Source organism: Ovis canadensis, chromosome 14 (assembly GCF_042477335.2).
Source record: "Ovis canadensis isolate MfBH-ARS-UI-01 breed Bighorn chromosome 14, ARS-UI_OviCan_v2, whole genome shotgun sequence".
Taxonomy (NCBI): domain Eukaryota; kingdom Metazoa; phylum Chordata; class Mammalia; order Artiodactyla; family Bovidae; genus Ovis; species Ovis canadensis.
In genome coordinates, this window is record NC_091258.1 from 52,628,863 (window position 1) to 52,649,010 (window position 20,148).

Consider the following 20,148-nt stretch of genomic DNA (forward strand, 5'->3'; position numbering starts at 1 on the left):
GCAGCATTTACAGATAAAGAAAATTGCAACTTGGGACAATACCATAACCATATACCCCTCTCTTCTCCTGCCATATAAAAACTTCTATTCTGCTTCAGCTCAGGAACTTAACTAATTTTGAGGTGCCACCTGACATGCATCAGCTGAATAGCTGAATTACTTTATTTTTTGTTCCTAAACAGAATATAAAAGAGACCATTTTCAGGGGGAGAGACTGCTTTAATTGGGGTGGTCAGGGATAATGTCTCTGAGGAGAATTCACTCGAATTGAGAGTAAATAATAATAATTTCAGCTTGAGATAATTTGGGGTAGAATGTTCTAAGTAGGACCATACTTACAAAGTATAGGAAATTTGACAGAAAGAAGAGAACATGGATACAGGTGAGTGAGTGAGGAAAGAAGGGCCATGTGGGTTAGAAACCTAGAGGTTTATGTTTTGTTTTTTTTTTAAATGGCTTTATTAAGACATAATTCAGGGAATTCCCTGGTGGTCCAGTGGTCAGGATTCTGTGCTTTCATTGCCAAGGGACTGGTCAGGGAACTAGGAACCCAGTGGGCCATGTGGCTGCCCACTCTCACTGCAGGCCCTGTGCTCAGTCACTCAGTCGTGTCTGACTCTTTGTGACCCCATGGACTGTAGCCTGCCAGGCTCGTCTGTCCATGGGGATTCTCCAGGCAAGAATACTGGAGGGGTTTGCCATGCCCTCCTCTAGGGGATCTTCCCAATCCAGGGATCGAACCCAGGTCTCCCACATTGCAGGCGGATTCTTTACTAGCTGAGCCACCAGGGAAGCGTACCTCCAGTCCTAGTGAAGTGAAGCGAAAGTCACTCAGTCATGTCTGACTCTTTGTGACCCCATGGTCTATAGCATCCATAGAATTCTCCAGGCCGGAATACTGGAGTATGTAGCTGTTCCCTTCTCCAGGGGATTTTCCAAACCCAGGGATTGAACCCAGGTCTCCTGCATTGCAGGCAGATTCTTTACCAGCTGAGCCACGAGGGAAGTCTAGTTTATTTTCTGTGTGTATGAATATGCCTATTCTTGCCATTTCATATAAATGGAATAATACAATATATAGTCTTTTGTAAATAACTTTTCGCTTTAGCATAACATTTGCAAGGTTCATCCATGTTGTAGCATGTATCAGTACTTCATTCCTTTTTTTTGCAGAATAGTATTACATTGTGTAAATATACTACTTGTGTTTATTCATTCATCAGTTGAGGAATATCTGGGTTGTTTCCACTTTTTGGCTATTATGAATTATGTTTCTATGAATATTTACATATAATATTTCATATAAAAGTGTTAGTAATGGTTTTATTTCTCTTGGGCCCGTAACTAGGAGTGAAATTGCTATTTCATGTGATGACTCTGTGTTTAACGTTTAGAGGAACTGTCAAACATTTATCATCTTTTCATTTCAGCAGTCTTAGTGGATATCTCATTATGTGTGTGTGTGTTTAATATGATTTATTTTTTTGGCTGTGCCAGGTCATAGTTGCAGCATATGGAATCTAATTCCCTGACCAGAAATCAAACCTGGGCCCCCTGTATTGGGAGTACTAAGTCTTAGCCACTGGACCACCAGGAAAATCCCTGTGTTTATTTTACTGTTTTCTTTTTTTTCCATAGCATTATTGAGATGTAATTGACATACAGCACTGTATACCTTTTTAAAAAATTGAACTATAGTTGATTTGCAGTGTTGTGTTAATTTCAGGTGTACAGAAAAGTGATTCAGTTATACATGCATATTTAAACTAAAGTATTTATCTTTTTATTGAAATGTAACAGCTCTTCATATATTCCACATACAGTTTCCTTATCAGGTATATGATTTGCACATATTTTCTTCCATTCTATGAGTTGTCTTTACAGTTTTTTTATTAATTTTTTTTTTTGTTGAAGGATAATTGCTTTACGGAATTTTGTTGTTTTCTGTCAAACCTCAACATGAATCAACCATAGGTATACATATATCCCCTCCCTTTTGAACTTCTCTCCCATCTCCCACCCCATCCCACCCCTCTAGATTGATACAGAGCCCCTCTTTGAGTTTCCTGAGCCATACAGCAAATTTCCATTGGCTGTCTATTTTACATATGGTAATATCAGTTTCCATGTTACTCTTTCCACACTCACCCTCTCCTCCCCTCTTCCCATGTCCATAAGTCTATTCTCTATGTCTGTTTCTCCATTGCTGCCCTGTAAATAAGTTCTTCAGTACCATTTTTCTAGATTCCATATATATGCATTAGAATACAGTATTTATCTTTCTCTTTCTGACTCACTTCACTCTGTATAATAGGTTTTGGGTCCATCTACCTCATCAGAACTGACTCAAATGTGTTCCTTTTTATGGCTGAGTAATATTCCATTGTGTATATGTACCACAACTTCTTTATCCATTCATCTGTCGATGGACATCTAGGTTGCTTTCATGTTCTAGCTATTGTAAATAGTGCTGCAATGAACAGTGGGATACATGTATCTTTTTCAATTTTGGTTTCCTCAGGGTATATCTAGGAGTGGGATTGTTGGGTCATATGGTGGTTTTATTCCTCATTTTTTAAGGAATCTCCATACTGTCTTCCATAGTGGCTGTATAATTTACATTCCCACCAAGAGTGCAAGAGCGTTCTCTTTTCTCCACACCCTCTCCAGCATTTATTGTTTGTAGACTATTTGATGATGGCCATTCTGACCGGTGTGAGGTGATATCTCATTGTGGTTTTGATTTGCATTTCTCTAATAATGAGTGATGTTGAGCATCTTTTCATGTGTTTGTTAGCCATCTGTATGTCTTCTTTGGAGAAATGTCTGTTTAGGTCTTTTTCCCACTTTTTGATTGGGTTGTTTGTTTTTCTGGTATTGAGTTGTATGAGCTGCTTATATATTTTGGAAATTAATCCTTTGTCAGTTGTTTCATTTGCTATTATCTTCTCCCATTCCAAGGGTTGTCTTTTCACCTTGCTTATAGTTTCCTTTGCTGAGCAAAAGCTTTTACGTTTAATCAGGTCCCACTCGTTTACTTTTGTTTTTATTTTGGTTACTCTAGGAGTTGGGTCATAGAGGATCTTGCTTTGATTTATGTCATTGAGTGTTCTGCCTGTGTTTTCCTCTAAGAGTTTTATAGTTTCTGGTCTTACATTTAGGTCTTTAATCCATTTGGAGTTTATCTTTGTGTATGGTGTTAGGAAGTGTTCTAATTTCATTCTTTTACATATAGCTGTCCGGTTTTCCTAGCACCATTTATTGAAGAGGCTGTCTTTGCCCCATTGTATGTTCTTGCCTCCTTTGTCAAAAATAAGGTACCCTTAGGTGCATGGGTCTATTTCTGGGCTTTCTATCTTGTTCCATTGGTCTATGTTTCTGTTTTTGTGCCAGTGACATACTATCTTGATGACTAGCTTTGTGGTATAATCTGAGGTCAGGAAGGTTGATTCCTCCTGGTCCATTCTTCTTTCTCAAGACTGCTTTGGCTATTTGGGGTCTTTTGTGTTTCCATATGAACTGTGAAATTTTTGTTCTAGTTCTGTGAAAAATGCCATTGGTAATTTGATTCACATTGAATCTGTAGATTGCACGTGGTAGTATAGTCATTTTCACAATATTGATTCTTCCTACCCAGGAACATGGAATATCTCTTCATCTGTTTATGTCATCTTTGATTTCTTTCATCAGTGTCTTATAATTTTCTGTGTACAGTTCTTTTGTCTCCTTAGGTAAGTTTATTCCTAGATATTTAATTTTGTTTGTTGCAATGGTGAATGGGGTTGATTCCTTAATTTCTCTTTCTGATTTTTCACTGTTAGATATAGAAATGCAAGTGATTTCTGTGTATTGATTTTGTATCTTGCAAATTTGCTAAATTCACTGATTAGCTCTAGTAATTTTCTGATACTATCTTTAGGGTTTTCTATGTACAATATCATGTCATCTGCAAACAGTGAGAACTTTACTACTTCTTTTCCTATCTGAATTCCTTTTTCTTTTTCTTCTCTGATTGCTGTAGCTAGGACTTCCAGAACTATGTTGAATAATAGTGGTGAGAGTGAATACCCTTGTCTTGTTCCTGATCTTAGGGGGAGTGCTTTCAGTTTTTCACCATTGAGAATAATGTTTGCTGTGGCCTTATCATATATGGCCTTTACTATGTTGAGGTAGGTTCCTCCTATGTCCGTTTTTTGAAGAATTTTAATCATAAATGGGCGCTGAATTTTGTCAAGGCCTTTTCTGCATCTATTGAGAGAATCATATGGTTTTTATCTTTTAGTTTGTTAATATGGTGTATCACATTGATTGATTTGCATATATTGAAGAATCCTTGCATTCTTGGAATAAACCCAACTTGATCATGGTGTATGAACTTTTTGACGTGTTGCTGAATTCTGTTTGCTAAAGTTCTTTGAGGATTTTTGCATCTATGTTCATCAGTGATATTGGCCTGTAGCTTTCTTTTTTTGTGTTGTCTTTGTCTGGTTTTGGTATCAGGGTGATGGTGGCCTCATGGAATGAGTTTGGAAGCATCCCTTCCTCTGCAATTTTTGAAAGAATTTTAGAAGGATAGGCTTTAGCTCTTCTCTAAATGTTTGATAGAGTTCTTCTGTGAAGCCATCTGGTCCTGGGTGTCAGGACCAGCCCAACAACGAACTGACCTAAGGGAGTGGTCCCGCAGAACAATAAGGAAAAATAAGACTCAGAAATAAAGTGGGGATCAGGGGGCTGATGCCATTCGCAGGCAAAAGCCCAGATCCTAATCCTTGCATGGCCAAGGCTCTGATTATGGGAACAGTCACTAATGGTTTTCCATCAGTCACATCAGTACTTCAACATCTTGTTTTCAAGATGTATTTCCATGATGTACTTTTTACTGCTCCCAGCCCTTTGCCTGGGGGTGATGAAAAAGTCATTCTTATTTTTCAAAGAGGCCCTGTTAATTATAGTACAGGCCTGTGCATAGCATATTCTTTACAGTGGGCTTTTGTTTTTTGGGAAATTTTTGATCACAGCTTCAATTTCAGTGCTTGTAATTGGGTTGTTCATAATTTCTATTTCTTCCTGATTCAGTCATGGAAGGTTGAAATTGTTTTTAAGAATCTGTCAATTTCTTCCAGGTTATCCATTTTATTGCCATATAGTTGTTCATAATAGTCTCTTATAATCCTTCCTATTTCTGCATTGTTATAACCTCTCCTTTTTCATTCCTAATTTTGTTGATTTGATTCTTCTTTTTTTCTTGATGAGTCTGGCTAAAGGTTTGTCAATTTTGTTTATATTCTCAAAGAACCAGCTTTTAGTTTTATTAATCTTTACTATTGTTTCTTTCATTTCTTTTTCATTTATTTCTGCTCGAATTTTTATGATTTCTTTCCTTCTACTAATTTTGGGGTTTTTTGTTCTTCTTTTTCCAGTTGTCTTAAGTGTAAAGTTAGGCTGTCTATTCAATGTTTTTCTTGTTTCTTGAGGTAGGATATTGCTGTAAACTTCCCTCTTAGGACTGCTTTTACTGCATCCCATAGGTTTTGAGTTGTGTTTTCATTGTCATTTGTTTCTAGAAATTTTTTGATTTCCCTTTTGAGTTCTTTAGTAACCTGTTGATTATTTGGAAACGTGTTGTTTAATCTCCATGTGTCTGTGTTTCTTACAGTTTTTTCTTGTAATTGATATCTAGTCTCATAGTGTTGTGGTCAGAGAAGATGCTTGATAGGATTTCAGTTTTATTAAATTTACTGAGGTTTGATTTGTGACCCAAGATGTGGTCTATCCTGGAGAATATTCCGTGTGCACTTGAGAAGAGAGTGTATTCTTCTGCATTTGCATGGAATGTCCTGAAGATATCAATGACATCTATCTCATCTAATGTATCATTTAAGACTTGTGTTTCTTTATTAATTTTCTGTTTTGATGATCTGTCCACTGGTATAAGTGGGGTGTTAAAGTCTCCTACTAGTATTGTGTTACTGTCAATTTCTCCTTTTATATTTATTAGTGTTTGCCTTATGTATTGAGGTGCTCCTATGTTGGGTGCATAGATATTTACAATTATTATGTCTTCCTCTTGGATTGATCCCTTGATCATTATGTAGTGTCTTTCTTTATCTCTTGTAATTGTCTTTATTTTAAGGTCTATTTTGTCTGTTATGAGGATTGCTATTCCAGCTTTCTTTTGCTTCCCATTTGCATGGAATATAGTTTTCCATCCTCTCACTTTCAGTCTATATGTGTCTTGAGGTCTAATGTGGGTTTCTTATAGACAGCATATATATGGGTCTTATTTTTGTATCCATTCAGCCAGTCTGTGTCTTTTGGTTGGCACATATAATCCATTTATGTTTAAAGTAATTATTGATATATATATTCCTATTGCAATTTTCTTAATTGTTTGGGGTTCATTTTGTAGATCTTTTTTCTTTTCTTGTATTTATTGACTATATAAGTCCCTTTAACATTTTTTGTAAAGCTGATTTGGTGGTATTGAATTTTCTTAACTTTTGCTTGTCTAAAAAGCTTTTGATTTCTCCGTCAGTTATGAATGAAATCCTTGCTGGATACAGTAATCTTGGTTGTAGATTTTTCCCTTTCAGTACTTTAAATATATCCTGCCATCCCCTTCTGGCCTGCAGTTTCTGCTGAAAGATCAGCTGTTAAGCTTATGGGGTTTCCCGTGTATGTTACTTGTTGCTTCTCCCTTGCTGCTTTTAATATTCTTTCTTTGTGTTTCATCTTTGTTAGCTTGATTAGTATGTGTCTTGGTGTGTTTCTCCTTGGGTTTATCCTGTATGGGACTCTTTGTGCCTCTTGGACTTGATTGACTATTTCCTTTTCCATGTTGGGAAATTTTTCAACTATAATCTCTTCAAAATTTTATCATACTCTTTTGTTTTTCTCTTCTTCTTCTGGGACCCCTATTCGAGTGTTGGTGTGTTTAATATTGTCCCAGGGGTCTCTGAGACTATCCTCAGTTCTTTTCATTCTTTTTACTTTATTTTGATCTTCAGAAGTTATTTCCACCATTTTATCTTCCAGCTCACTGATTTGTTCTACTTCAGATATTCTGCTGTTGATTCCTTCTAGAGTATTTTTAATTTCAATAATTTGTTGTTTGCATGTTTATTCTTTAATTCTTCTAGGTCTTTGTTAATTGATTCTTGCATTTTCTCCATTTTACTTTCAAAGTTTTTGATCATCTTTACTATCATTATTCTGAATTCTTTTTCAGGTAGTTTGCCTATTTCCTCTTCATTTATTTGGACTTCTGTGTTTCTAGTTTGTTCCTTCATTTGTGTAGTATTTCTCTGCCTTTTCATTATTTTTTAAAAACTTATTATGTTTGAGGTCTCCTTTTTCCAGGCTTCAAGGTTGAATTCTTTATTCGTTTTGGTTTCTGCCCCCTAAGGTTGGTCCAGTGGTTTGTGTAAGCTGAGTTTTGTGCTGAGTTTTTGTGAGATTTGTGCTGAGTTTTTGTTTGTTTGTTTTTCCTCTGATGGGCAAGGCTGAGTGAGATGGTAATCCTGTCTGCTGATGATTGGGTTTGTGTTTTTGTTTTGTTTGTTGTCTAGATGAGGCATGGGGTGCTACTGGTTGTTGGGTGATGCCTGGTCTTGTATTCAAGTGGTTTTCTTTGTATGAATTCTGACTATTTGATACCCACTAGGGTTAGTTCTCTGGTAGTCTAGGGTCTTGGAGTCAGTTCTCCCACTCCAAAGGCTCAGGGCTTGATCTCTGGCTTCATCCTCAAAACTCCTGAAGGTCAGTGAGATGGTGAAGTTCAAAGAGGTGAGATGACCAGCCCTGGCCACCCAGATAGCATTAGGCAGAGCCAGGATCTGTTCCGAGTTCAGTGACTCAGCCAAAAGTAAAAACTCTGCCAGCCTTGACTGGGTGCCTGGTGCTGGGGACACAGCAGTGAATGAGACAACCAGAGAACTCCGCCTTGTGAAGGGACTTGCTCGCTGACACACATGTAGGTGTGAGGTCTCACGCTCCTCTTTCAGAATTTCAGCATCAAGACCACTTCTGAACAGAGCTGTAATGTGTTAACACTCTCTGAAATGCATCCTGATATGCCCAGACAAGACATGGGCCTCTGTCCTGTGGGAGAAGGAATTGGTACCCCCTGACAAGTCCGGTGACAAATCTTCCATCAGTGAGGCCTGGCACCTCCTTTTACTCTGTCTTTTCAGTTTTTTATTGGGATAGTGTCCTTTGAAACACAAGTGTTTAATTTTAATTAAGCTTGACATATCTTTCTTTCTCTAGTTGCATGTGCTTTTAATGTCATACCTAAGAAACCACTGCCTAACCAAAAATCATGAAGACTTGCTTCTATGCTTTCTTCTAAGAGTTTTATGCTCTCAGCTCTGACTTCAAGGCCTATGATCTATTTGAGTTCATTTTTGTTCCGTATGTGGTATGAGGTAGAGGTCCAACTTCATTCTTTTATATATTGATGTCAAATTACCCTAGCACAATTTATTGAGAAATTACTCTTTCCTTGTTGAATGGTCTTCACACCATTTCAAAGATCATGTCACCGTTTATGTGTAGGTTTTTTAGGGGGCTCTCTATTCCGTTGGTCTAGTTGTCTGTCTTCATACCACTACAACATTGTCTTAATTTCTGTAGCTCCAGTAAATTTTGAAATCAGAACTATTGTTTTTTCCTGTGCTATTTTAGCATCAGCTTGTCAATTTATGCAAAAAGAAAAAAAAACAAAACCAACCTGGTATTTTGATAGGAGTTACTTTGAATCTGTAAATCAGCTTGGGGAGTATTAACAATACCCTTTTAATAATATTAAGTCTTCTGATCAATAAGCATAGATATTTTTCCATTTATTTAGATTTTTAATTCTTTCAATATTTTTATGTTTTTCAATGAATAAGATTTTACACCTTTGTTAAATTTATTGCTAAGTACTTTATTTCTGATGCTATTGTAAATTAGTTTGATTTTTGAATTTTGCTTTCAGATTGTTCGCTAATGTGTAGGGGTAGATGTGGTATTTGTTTATTCATTTGTATCCTACAACCTTGCTAAACTCCGTTATTGGTTCTAATATTTTTTAAGTGAATTCCTTAGGGTTTTCTCTACATAAGACCATGCTATCTTCAAATAGAGATCATTGTGCTTCTTCCTTTTCAATCTTTTTGGCTTCCTGGTGGCTCAGATGGTAAAAAATCTGCCTGCTATGCAGGAAACACGGGTTTGATCCCTGCGTTGGGAAGATCCCCTGGAGAAGGGAATGGCTACCCACTCCAGTATTTTTGCCTGGGAAATCCCATGGACAGAGGAGCCTGGCAGGCTACAGTCCATGGGGTCACAAAGAGTTGGACACAACTGAGTGACTAACACTTATTTTCAATCTCTATATCATTTCTTTCTTGCTCAATTGACCTGGATAGAACTTTCAATATATTATTGAATAAAAGGGTAAGAATGGACATCCTTATCTTGTTCCTAGTCTTGGCAGGGAAAGTATTCATTCCTTCACCATTATGATTAGCTGTGGGTTTTTCATAGATGCTCTTTGATTCAGTTTAAGGACGTTTCCTTCTATTTTTAGGTTACTAACTACTTTTAATCATGAAAGGTTTTCAGATTTTTGTCAAGTACTTTCTCCCCCCTTGTACCTATTGAGGTGATCAAATGATTATTGTTCTTTATTCTATTAATATGGTGCATTAAATTAATTGATCTCCCAATGTAAAGTGAACCTTGCATTCCTAGGATAATTCCCACTTGGTTTTAGTGTATAATTCTTTTTATATGTTACTGCATTCAGTTGACTAGTATCTGTTGAGGCTTTTGCATATATATTCATAAGCGATATTGGTATGTAGGGTTTTTTGGTAAACATGTCTTTCTGGTTTTTATATTAGAATAATACTGGCCTCATAGAAAAAAATTGAGAAGTGTTTCCTCCTTTCCTGTATTTTGAAAGAGTTTGAGAACATTCATATTAATTCTTTAAATGTTTTGTGAAATTCACCAGTTGAGCCATCTGGGCTTGGGATTTTCTTTGGTGGAAATTTTAACTTACTAATCCAGTCTCTTGTCTTAGGCTTTTTGAGACTTTCTGTTTCTTGCTCAGTTGATTCTGATAGTTTGTTTGCTCTGTAATTTGTTGGCATATGGTTGTTCATGATATTCTCTTATAAAAACTCCTTCTTTCATTTCTGATTTTAGTGATTTTAGTCTTCTCTCTTCTCAATTAGGCTAGCTAAAACTTTGTCACTTTTGTTGATCTTTTCAAAGAATGAAATTTGGTTTTATTTTCTTCCCCCTTTCCCCATTCTCCATGTCCACTCTCATTTTTATTGTTTTTTTCTTGCTGCTTTCTCTGAGTTTTGTGTGCTTTCCCTCCACACCCCCTTCCTGTTAATTAAGGTGGAGATTTAGTTTATAGATTTGAGTTTTTTTGTGTGTATTGGCATTTATAGCTAAAAATTTTCCTCTAGGGATTGTTCTATCTCCATCCTGTAAGTTTTGTTTTTTTGTGTCTTCATATTTATTTGTTCTTTTTTTTCCAAACATTTTCTACGTCCCTTATTGGTATTCTCTGTTGGATAGGATATTGTCAACACCAGTTCAGTTCGGTCGCTCAGTCATGTCCGACTCTTTGACACCCCAGGGACCGCAGCATGCCAGGCCTCCCTATCCATCACCAACTCCCAGAGTTTACCCAAACTCATGTCCATTGAGTCAGTGATGCCATCTGAATGAGAGGGTAACAGGCAGGAAGGCCAGGGGTCTCCAAACGGAGGAAATAGGCTGCAAGTGTCAGACATTTTTATCTCTCTTAAGCAGCAGGAGAAAACAAACTACCGATATTTTTTTCCTTCTATACAAATTTAAAAGGAGGTTTCTCTTAGAATACTGTGTTGCCATAATGACACCTGGTTTCACCTGAAGTTAACTATTCTCAAATCTTGAGTTAACCAATGCATTTTTCTTATGGAAATGTTTGTCTTAAGCTATGTTAATGTACTATGCATTTACCCCAGATTCTGTCTTCAAGTCCGTTCTGCCTAATGGCTCAGAACCTACTTGAAAAACCAGTATGTTATACTCAGATATTGTTCCCCTAATCTATGAAAGAGGAACTCCCCAGGTCAGTAGGTGCCCAATATGCTACTGGAGATCAGTGGAGAAATAACTCCAGAAAGAATGAAGGGATGAAGCCAAAGCAAAAACAATACCCAGCTGTGGATGTGACTGGTGATACAAGCAAGGTCCGATGCTGTAAAGAGCAATATTGCATAGGAACCTGGAATGTCAGGTCCATGAATCAAGGCAAATTGGAAGTGGTCAAACAAGAGATGGCAAGAATGAACATCGACATTCTAGGAATCAGCCAACTAAAATGGACTGGAATGGGTGAATTTAACTCAGATGACCATTATATCTACTACTGCAGGCAGGAATCCCTCAAAAAAAATAGAGTAGCCATCATGGTCAATGAAAGAGTCCAAAATGCAGTACTTGGATGCAATCTCAAAAACGACAGAATGCTCTCTGTTCATCTTCAAGGCAAACCATTCAATATCACAGTTATCCAAGTCTATGCCCCAACCAGTAATGCTGAAGAAGCTGAAGTTGAAGGGTTCTATGAAGACCTACAAGACCTTTTAGAACTAACACCCCCAAAATATGTCCTTTTCATTATAGGGGACTGGAATGCAAAAGTAGGAAGTCAAAAAACACCTGGAGTAACAGGCAAATTTGGCCTTGGAATACAGAATGAAGCAGGGCAAAGACTAATAGAGTTTTGCAAAGAAAATGCACTGGTCATAGCAAACACCCTCTTCCAACAACACAAGAGAAGACTCTACACATGGACATCACCAGATGGTCAACACCAAAATCAGATTGATTATATTCTTTGCAGCCAAAGATGGAGAAGCTCTATACAGTCAGCAAAAACAAGACCAGGAGCTGACTGTGGCTCAGATCATGAACTCCTTATTACCAAATTCAGACTCAAATTGAAGAAAGTAGGGAAAACCAATAGACCATTCAGGTATGACCTAAATCAAATCCCCTATGGTTATACAGTGGAAGTGAGAAATAGATTTAAGGGCCTAGATCTGATAGATAGAGTGCCTGATGAACTATGGAATGAGTTTCGTGACATTGTACAGGAGACAGGGATCAAGACCATCCCCATGGAAAAGAAATGCAAAAAGGCAAAATAGCTGTCTGGGGAGGCCTTACAAATAGCTGTGAAATAAAGAGAGGCAAAAAGCAAAGGAGGAAAGGAAAGATAAGCATCTGAATGCAGAGTTCCAAAGAATAGCAAGAAGAGAAAAGAAAGCCTTCTTCAGCGATCAATGCAAAGAAATAGAGGAAAAGAACAGAATGGGAAAGACTAGAGGTCTCTTCAAGAAAATTAGAGATACCAAGGGAACATTTCATGCAAAGATGGGCTTGATAAAGGACAGAAATGGTATGGACCTAACAGAAGCAGAAGATATTAAGAAGAGGTGGCAAGAATATACAGAAGAACTGTACAAAAAAGATCTTAACGACCCAGATAACCATGATGGTGTGATCACTAATCTAGAGCCAGACATCTTGGAATGTGAACTCAAGTGGGCCTTGGAAAGCATCGCTACAAACAAAGCTAGTGGAGGTGATGGAATTCCAGTTGAGCTGTTTCAAATCCTGAAAGATGATGCTGTGAAAGTGCTGCACTCAGTATGCCAGCAAGTTTGGAAAACTCAGCAGTGGCCACAGGACTGGAAAAGGTCAGTTTTCATTCCAATTCCAAAGAAAGGCAAGGCCAAAGAATGCTCAAACTACCGCACAATTGCACTCATCTCACATGCGAGTAATGCTCAAAATTCTCCAAGCCAGGCTTCAGCAATACATGAACCGTGAACTTCCTGATGCTCAAGCTGGTTTTAGAAAATGCAGAGGAACCAGAAATCAAATTGCCAACATCTGCTGGATCATGGAAAAAGCAAGAGAGTTCCAGAAAAACATCTACTTCTGCTTTATTGACTATGCCAGAACCTTTGTCTGTGTGGATCACAATAAACTGTGGAAAATTCTGAAAGAGATGGGAATACCAGACCACCTAACCTGCCTCTTGAGAAGTCTGTATGCAGGTCAGAAAGCAGCAGTTAGAACTGGACATGGAACAACAGACTGGTTCCAAATAGGAAAAGGAGTCCATCAAGGCTGTATATTGTCACCCTGTTTATTTAACTTCTATGCAGAGTACATCATGAGAAACGCTGGGCTGGAAGAAACACAAGCTGGAATCAAGATTTCCGGGAGAAATATCAATCACCTCAGATATGCAGATGACACCACCCTTATGGCAGAAAGTGAAGAAAAGCTAAAAAGCCTCTTGATGAAAGTGAAAGAGGAGAGTGAAAAAGTTGGCCTAAAGCTCAACATTCAGAAAACAAAGATCATGGCATCCGGTCCCATCACTTCATGGGAAATAGATGGGGAAACAGTGGAAACAAGTGTCAGACTTTATTTTTGGGGGCTCCAAAATCACTGCAGATGGTGACTGCAGCCATGAAATTAAAAGGTGCTTACTCCTTGGAAGGAAAGTTATGACCAACCTCGATAGCATATTCAAAAGCAGAGACATTACTTTGCCGACTAAGGTCCGTCTAGTCAAGGATATGTTTTTCCAGTGGTCATGTATGGATGTGAGTTGGACTGTGAAGAAGGCTGAGCACTGAAGAATTGATGCTTTTGAACTGTGGTGTTGGAGAAGACTCTTGAGAGTCCCTTGGACTGCAAGGAGATCCAACCAGTCCATTCTGAAGGAGATCAGCCCTGGGATTTTTTTGGAAGGAATGATGCTAAAGCTGAAACTCCAGTACTTTGACCACCTCATGCGAAGAGTTGACTCCCTGGAAAAGACTCTGATGCTGGGAGGGATTGGGGGCAGGAGGAGAAGGGGACGACCAAGGATGAGATGGCTGGATGGCATCACTGACTCGATGGACGTGAGTCTGAGTGAACTCTGGGAGTTGGTGATGGACAGGGAGGCCTGGCGCACTGCGATTCATGGGGTCGCAAAGAGTTGGACACCACTGAGCGACTGAACTGAACTGAACTGATCTAACAGATTGCTGACAAAGCTGAGCCTTTTCTCTTAATGCCTTGTAACCGCAGCCTGCCAGAAAGTTTAAGAAATCTTCTGAGGCTCGTGAACAAACTTCTTCTGTCTCAGCACAGAGCAAAATATCATCTACATATTGTAACACCACCGCTTCAGAGCTATTAAAGTTTTGTAGATCCCGTCACAAACTTTGTCCAAATAAGTGAGTACTGTCACGAAATCCCTGGGGCAAAACTGTCCAGGTTAACTGAGAAGCTGGCTGCGTGTGGTCTTCAAAGGCAAATAGAAATTGACTTTCCTCCGCCAAATGCACTGAATAGAAGGCATGTTTCAAATGAATTACTGAGAAATATTTGGCTTGTTCAGGAATTTCAGACAATAGAGTATAAGGATTAGGCACCATGGGGTGTAAAGGAACTACAACCTCATTTATTATTCATAAATATGGAACTATTCTCCATTTACCATTTGATTTCTTTATACCCAAAATAGGAGTGTTGAATGGACTGTTACAGGGAACTAATAGTCCCTGCTCCTTTAAATTTTTGATGATGAGTTTTAACCGTTCCTTAACCTCAGGTTTCAGTGGATACTGCTTCTTATGTGGAAATAAGTACGGGTCTTTGATCTTGACAACTACAGGAATAGCATTTTGTGCTCGACCCACAGGTTTTCCATCAGCCCATATTCTAGGATTTACATTTTGTTCAACTAAAGGGAGAGAAAGGGAGGGCTCCATATTCATGAAAACAGAGGCATGGACTTTGCTCAGTATATCCCTCCCCAAAAGGGGTGAGGGAGACTCTGGCATGATCAGAAACTTGTGTGAAAATAGCACAGAGTCCCAGTCACAACTTACAGAAAAAATATCTTTTGGCTCGTTCAGACAGTCCTATTACAAAAGCAGATCGGGAAGAAAGTGGGCCAGGGGCTTCAGTAAGCACGGAGTAAGTTGCCCCAGTGTCTAAAAGGAAATCGACAGATTGGCCCCCCACAGTTATTAATATTCGGGGTTCCTCAGGTTAGGATGGGAGCTTGTGTGGGGACCCCTGAGCATCTTCAGTCCTGATTGTCTTGAGAGTCTGACCCCTGAGACCTATGCCTCTGGGGGTAGTCTCTTCCAGTGTGGTCCTTTGCAGACTGGACATGGAGCTGGGGGCGGCTTATATGCCTGAGGGCAATCCCGCTTGAGGTGCCTCTCCTTTCCACAATAATAGCAAGCCCATCCCTTTTCCCCTGGGTCCCTCTGGGCATTTTTCTCAGGCTGTTTAAGAACACTTTTCATAGCTATTGCAAAGGCTTCCGCCTGTTCCTTTGTCTTTGCCTTTCTTTCTTTTCCTCATATTCCCTACCATAATAGACTGTCTGAGCCAGTTGTAACAGATTATATAAAGACTGATTTGGTCCATAAAGTGAGGTGAAGCTGCTCAGTCATGTCCAACTCTTTGTGACCCCATGGACTGTAGCCTACCAGGCTCCTCCCTCCATGGGATTCTCCAGGCAAGAGTACTGGAGTGGGTTGCCATTTCCTTCTCCAGGGGATCTTCCCAACCCAGGGATTGAACCCGGGTCTCCCGCATTCCAGGCAGATGCTTTAACCTCTGAGCTACCAAGGAAGCCCGTTTTAATAGCTTACGGTGGACATCTGGAGCTGACTGAGTGAGAAATCTATCTTTTAAGATCACTTTTCCCTCGTTTTTTTCAGAACGGGTCTAATTGTAAAACAGTATTATACTTAAGAGACCCTCCAACTGGCCACCGTTCGCCATCCTCCAGTGGGTACTGCGGCCATGCAGTATCGCATAGGAAGACCAGGTGTGTCTTCTTTAAGCTCTGGGGATCAAATCTATCCCAGTTTTTCAGGATACAGTTCAAAGGAGTGAGGCTGGAATTGTTAGCTCCCATCTGTAAGAGAGAAAAAAAGCGACCAGCGCCATCTTTCTACCGGAGGCATCCCTCTCTGTTCTAGATGGGGGTTTAGACAGACTTTACATTAAAAGCTTTTCCTTCCTGGTCAGACTTAGTCTGTCCCTTACTGAGGCAGGCGTCATACTCGTCCCTCGCGGTTCTACCTCTGAGACGGGGTGGGGATGCAGCAGGGGTAGACCTGATGGCATGCCTGACCGATGTCCAGCTCTTCACCATTAAAACCTTGCTTGCCTCTGATGCCAGCTGGGGTGCAATTGAGAGAGTAATTTCCTAGGCAGGTTGATAAGTCTAGGGGTCCCCAAGGAGAGAGGGGTCTGGAATTCTCAAGGAGGAAGAAAGGACAAACTTTTTTTCCTTCTCTACATTCCTTAGGATTGTATAACAATAATGTATTCTGCCTGAGGACAGTCTCTGGATTAAACCTTCTGGCTAATTCTGTAAATTATGGGAGTAGACCTGCTCTTTACAAGGATTATATAACAATAATGTATTCTGCCTGAGGACAGTCTCTGGATTAAACCTTCTGGCTAATTCTGTTATCTTAAAATGTAAATTATGGGAGTAGGTCTGGTGAGGTCTTTACAACCTCCAGACATTCTTTGGATTCATTGGAGAGTATATAACTTGATTGCTAACACTAACAAAGGGGCACTCGTTCTGCCCCCTTCTGATGCCTATGTCAGAAGCTTTCTCTATGTCCTTTATACTTTAATAAAACTTTATTACCCAAAAGCTCTGGGTGATCAAGCCTTGTCTCTGGGCCTGGATTGAATTCTCCTCCAGGGGCCAAGAATCCTGGTGATTCAACAACAACCTTTCACAATCAGAGTAACCTTCTGGAATATCTCCCAGGCTAAACTGCTGGGGGAAACATTTGTCACCTGAGTGCCTGTGCACGACCCTGAGTATATTCCTGACCACAATAAGACCAATACAAACATAATACTGAGATGTTCCTTCCAAGCGTCACCACACCAGTATAAGAAACTCTGGTCCATTACGAGCCAGCAATACCAAAGGAAAAAACCCATTGCAGTTCCAATCTGAGTAACCTTTAACCTTAGAGATGCTCTTGGAGCTAGATCTCCATCTAGCTCCCGAACTTTTGATTCCCAGCGAGGCTAGGCGATTCCTGACTACCAATCCAAGTTTCAGACCGAAGTCACAGTACATAGTAACAGCATAGATCACAAGTGCCTTGAAAGTCTATGGTCCGAGAGATTAGGTTAGTACTTCTAATTCCCAAGGAGTTATGAAATGGTCAAAGAGACCGAAAAGTTTGACTGAGAAAGGAGAGTTCGGTCCACACACTTTGCCCATTTCTGGTTGGTTCCCGAAGGAGACATTGGGTGCCTCTTGGCGTTGGCAGGTCGGTATAAATCCCTGACAGGTTTCTGCCATAAGCTGTATGAGATCACCGTGGAACAGCAGAGCAGGGCTCCTCACTTGCTTCGTGCAGGGCGTTTCATTCATTCACTCAAGCACACTGTAGAGTTAGTAAAGTACAGCAGAAAATGTGTTTGCTAGGAGAACAAAGAACTAGAGCTCCAAGCATCCTTACCTTGTCCTGAGGATCCTGATGAGCCCCCAAGATGAAAGATTGTTGCTGAATGAAAAGACGCCAGGATTCTTGGCCTCTGGAGGAGAAGGATTCAATCCAGGGCCAGAGATGAGGCTTGATTGCTCAGAGCTTTTGTGTAATAAAGTTTTATTAAAGTATAAAGGAGATAGAGAAAGTTTCTGACATAGGCATTAGAAAGGGGCAGAAAGAGTACCCCTCTGCTAGTCTCCAGCTGGATGTTATATAGTCACTAGCAGTCTGTTAATGAAAGAAAGGAATGTCTTAAAACTCAGAATAGCACCAGGCCCCCCATCCAGAAGATACATTTTAGGATAATCTTGGTACCAGATGATTTATTCCGGGCCATAAAACGATTGACTTGAATCTTGTAGAAGGGCAGATTACCATACAAATAGTTTCATTTACATAGATTAGGGGAACAATATCTGAGTATAACATACTGGTTTGTCAAGTAGGTTCTGAGCCATTAGGCAGAACTGACTTGAAGATAGAGTCTAGGGTAAATGCATAGTACATTAACATAGTTTAAGACAAACATTTCCATAAGAAAAATACATTGGTTAACTCAAGGTTTGAGAATAGTTAACTCCAGGTGAAACCAGGTGTCTTTATGGCAACAGTATTTTAAGAGAAACTTCCTTTTAAATTTGTACAGAAGGAAAAAAATATCAGTAGTTTGTTTCCTCCTGCCACTTAAGAGAGATAAAAATGTCTGACACTTGCAGCCTATTTCCTCCGTTTGGAGACCCTGGCCTTCCTGCCTGTTACCCTCTCATAACCATCTCACCCTCTGTCATCCCCTTCTCCTCCTGCCCTCAGTCTTTCCCAGCATCAGGGTCTTTTCCAGTGAGTCAGCTCTTCGCATCAGGTGGACAAAGTATTGGAGTTTCAGCTTCAACATCAGTCCTTCCAATGAACACTCAGGGCCAATTGAAGAATCAAAGCTACTTCATTTTGTAAGGTTCCGGGAAAACAGCCTTTGGAAATCCCCTGACCTCACCCTACCACCTGCGAACCAATCAGAACCCTTGGCCAGCCCGGGAAATTCGAGTCAAGCCTGGGAAAGAAGAACCAATCAGAACTCCACACCTAACCCTTCACCAGAAGGTGACCAGTCAGACCCGGAGACTCTGTTTTTTTAATTTTTCGAGCGATAATACCCTATATAAGCAATGTAACCCAGAGCTCAGGGCTCCTCCTTATAGCTGCTGCATCAGTATCGGTGGGAGCCCCAGCTCGAGCTTGGTAATAAAAACTCTCTTGCTTTTGCATCGGATATCGGCTCCCTGGTGGTCATTGGGAGATTTCGCGACTTGGGCATAACACCGATCTCCTTTATACTTTCCTTTAATCCCTCAAATATAATGGCCTTTAGTTCTTTGAACATATTTACAATAGGGGGGCTTTGAAATTTTTGTTGAGTTCAACATCTAGGCCCCCACCAAAGCGGTTTCTAGAGTCTACTCTTTGTTTTCTTCTTGTCACGGGTCACACTTCCTGTTTCTTTGCATGTCTCATGATTTTTTTGTTGAAAACTGAACACTGTTACAATAACATATTGCAGCAACTCTGGATTTTGACCCCTCTCTTACCTGGGGCTTATTTTCTTATTTATTTCTTCAATGACTTGGCTGGCATAGTTCACAGAAATCTCTTTTCCCCAGTGTGCAGTCTCTGATGTTACTTCTCAAAGAGTGACATTTTGACCATGTGCAAAGTCTCTCTGACCACTAGGGATTATATTAGTTTTAGCAGTATTCTGTCTGTTTCCCTGGTCTCCCTATTAAGCTACTAGTTGATCTGACTTGACTGTAACACCCACAGCCTTAAGCCTCCAGTAGTTGCTAACTCATTACTCTATTGTTTTTGGCAAAGTCTGGGGCATAAATTGTTCCACAGTTTAATATAACTAAAGTCAGGCCCCTTTGTTTACTGCTCTGAGCATAGAAGGGCTCTTCTTACCTATCTCTTTCCCTGCTTTACTCTCTTAAACTTCTAGAGAGTAGAAGAGCCTCTACTACCATTTTGTTTGCTGCTGGTGGTTTAAAGCATCTTAGCTGCTGCTGCTGCTAAGTCACTTCAGTCATGTCCGACTCTGTGCAGCCCCATAGACGGCAGCCCACCAGGCTCCCCTGTCCCTGGGATTTTCCAGGCAAGAACACTGGAATGGGTTGCCATTCCGTTTTCCAATGCATGAAAGTGAAAAGGGAAAGTGAAGTCGCTCAGTCATGTCCAATTCTTTGCAACCCCATGGACCGCAGCCTACCAGGCTCCTCCATTCATGGGATTTTCCAGGCAAGAGTACTGGAGTGGGTTGCCATTGCCTTCTCCAGGCATCATCTTAGAGACTCCTCTTGACTGTTTACCACCAAAATCTCCATTGTTTTTGACATCATCCCATGTTGTCTTCCCAGTAATTATGTCCTGTTAGGGAGAGCTGCTGAATTCTCTGTTCTTATGGCATTCCTCTCCCCCATCCCCTAAGCAGAATCTCTGTACTATCACATCAGAGCAATGTGGGGGTGGGGACCATGGTCCA

The 20,148-nt window shown here is 40.0% G+C and overlaps 1 protein-coding gene across 1 annotated transcript in view; it reads left to right on the plus strand.

Moving 5' to 3' along the window:
- The window catches only part of TAT (tyrosine aminotransferase), a 34,841-nt gene extending 15,956 nt beyond the window's left edge, over positions 1–18,885 (plus strand). The window contains exon 16 of the transcript XR_011248403.1: positions 18,429–18,885. The gene's annotated coding sequence lies outside the window, so the exon portion shown is untranslated. The remainder of the gene's footprint in view (positions 1–18,428) is intronic.
- Positions 18,886–20,148: the final 1,263 nt, after the last annotated feature.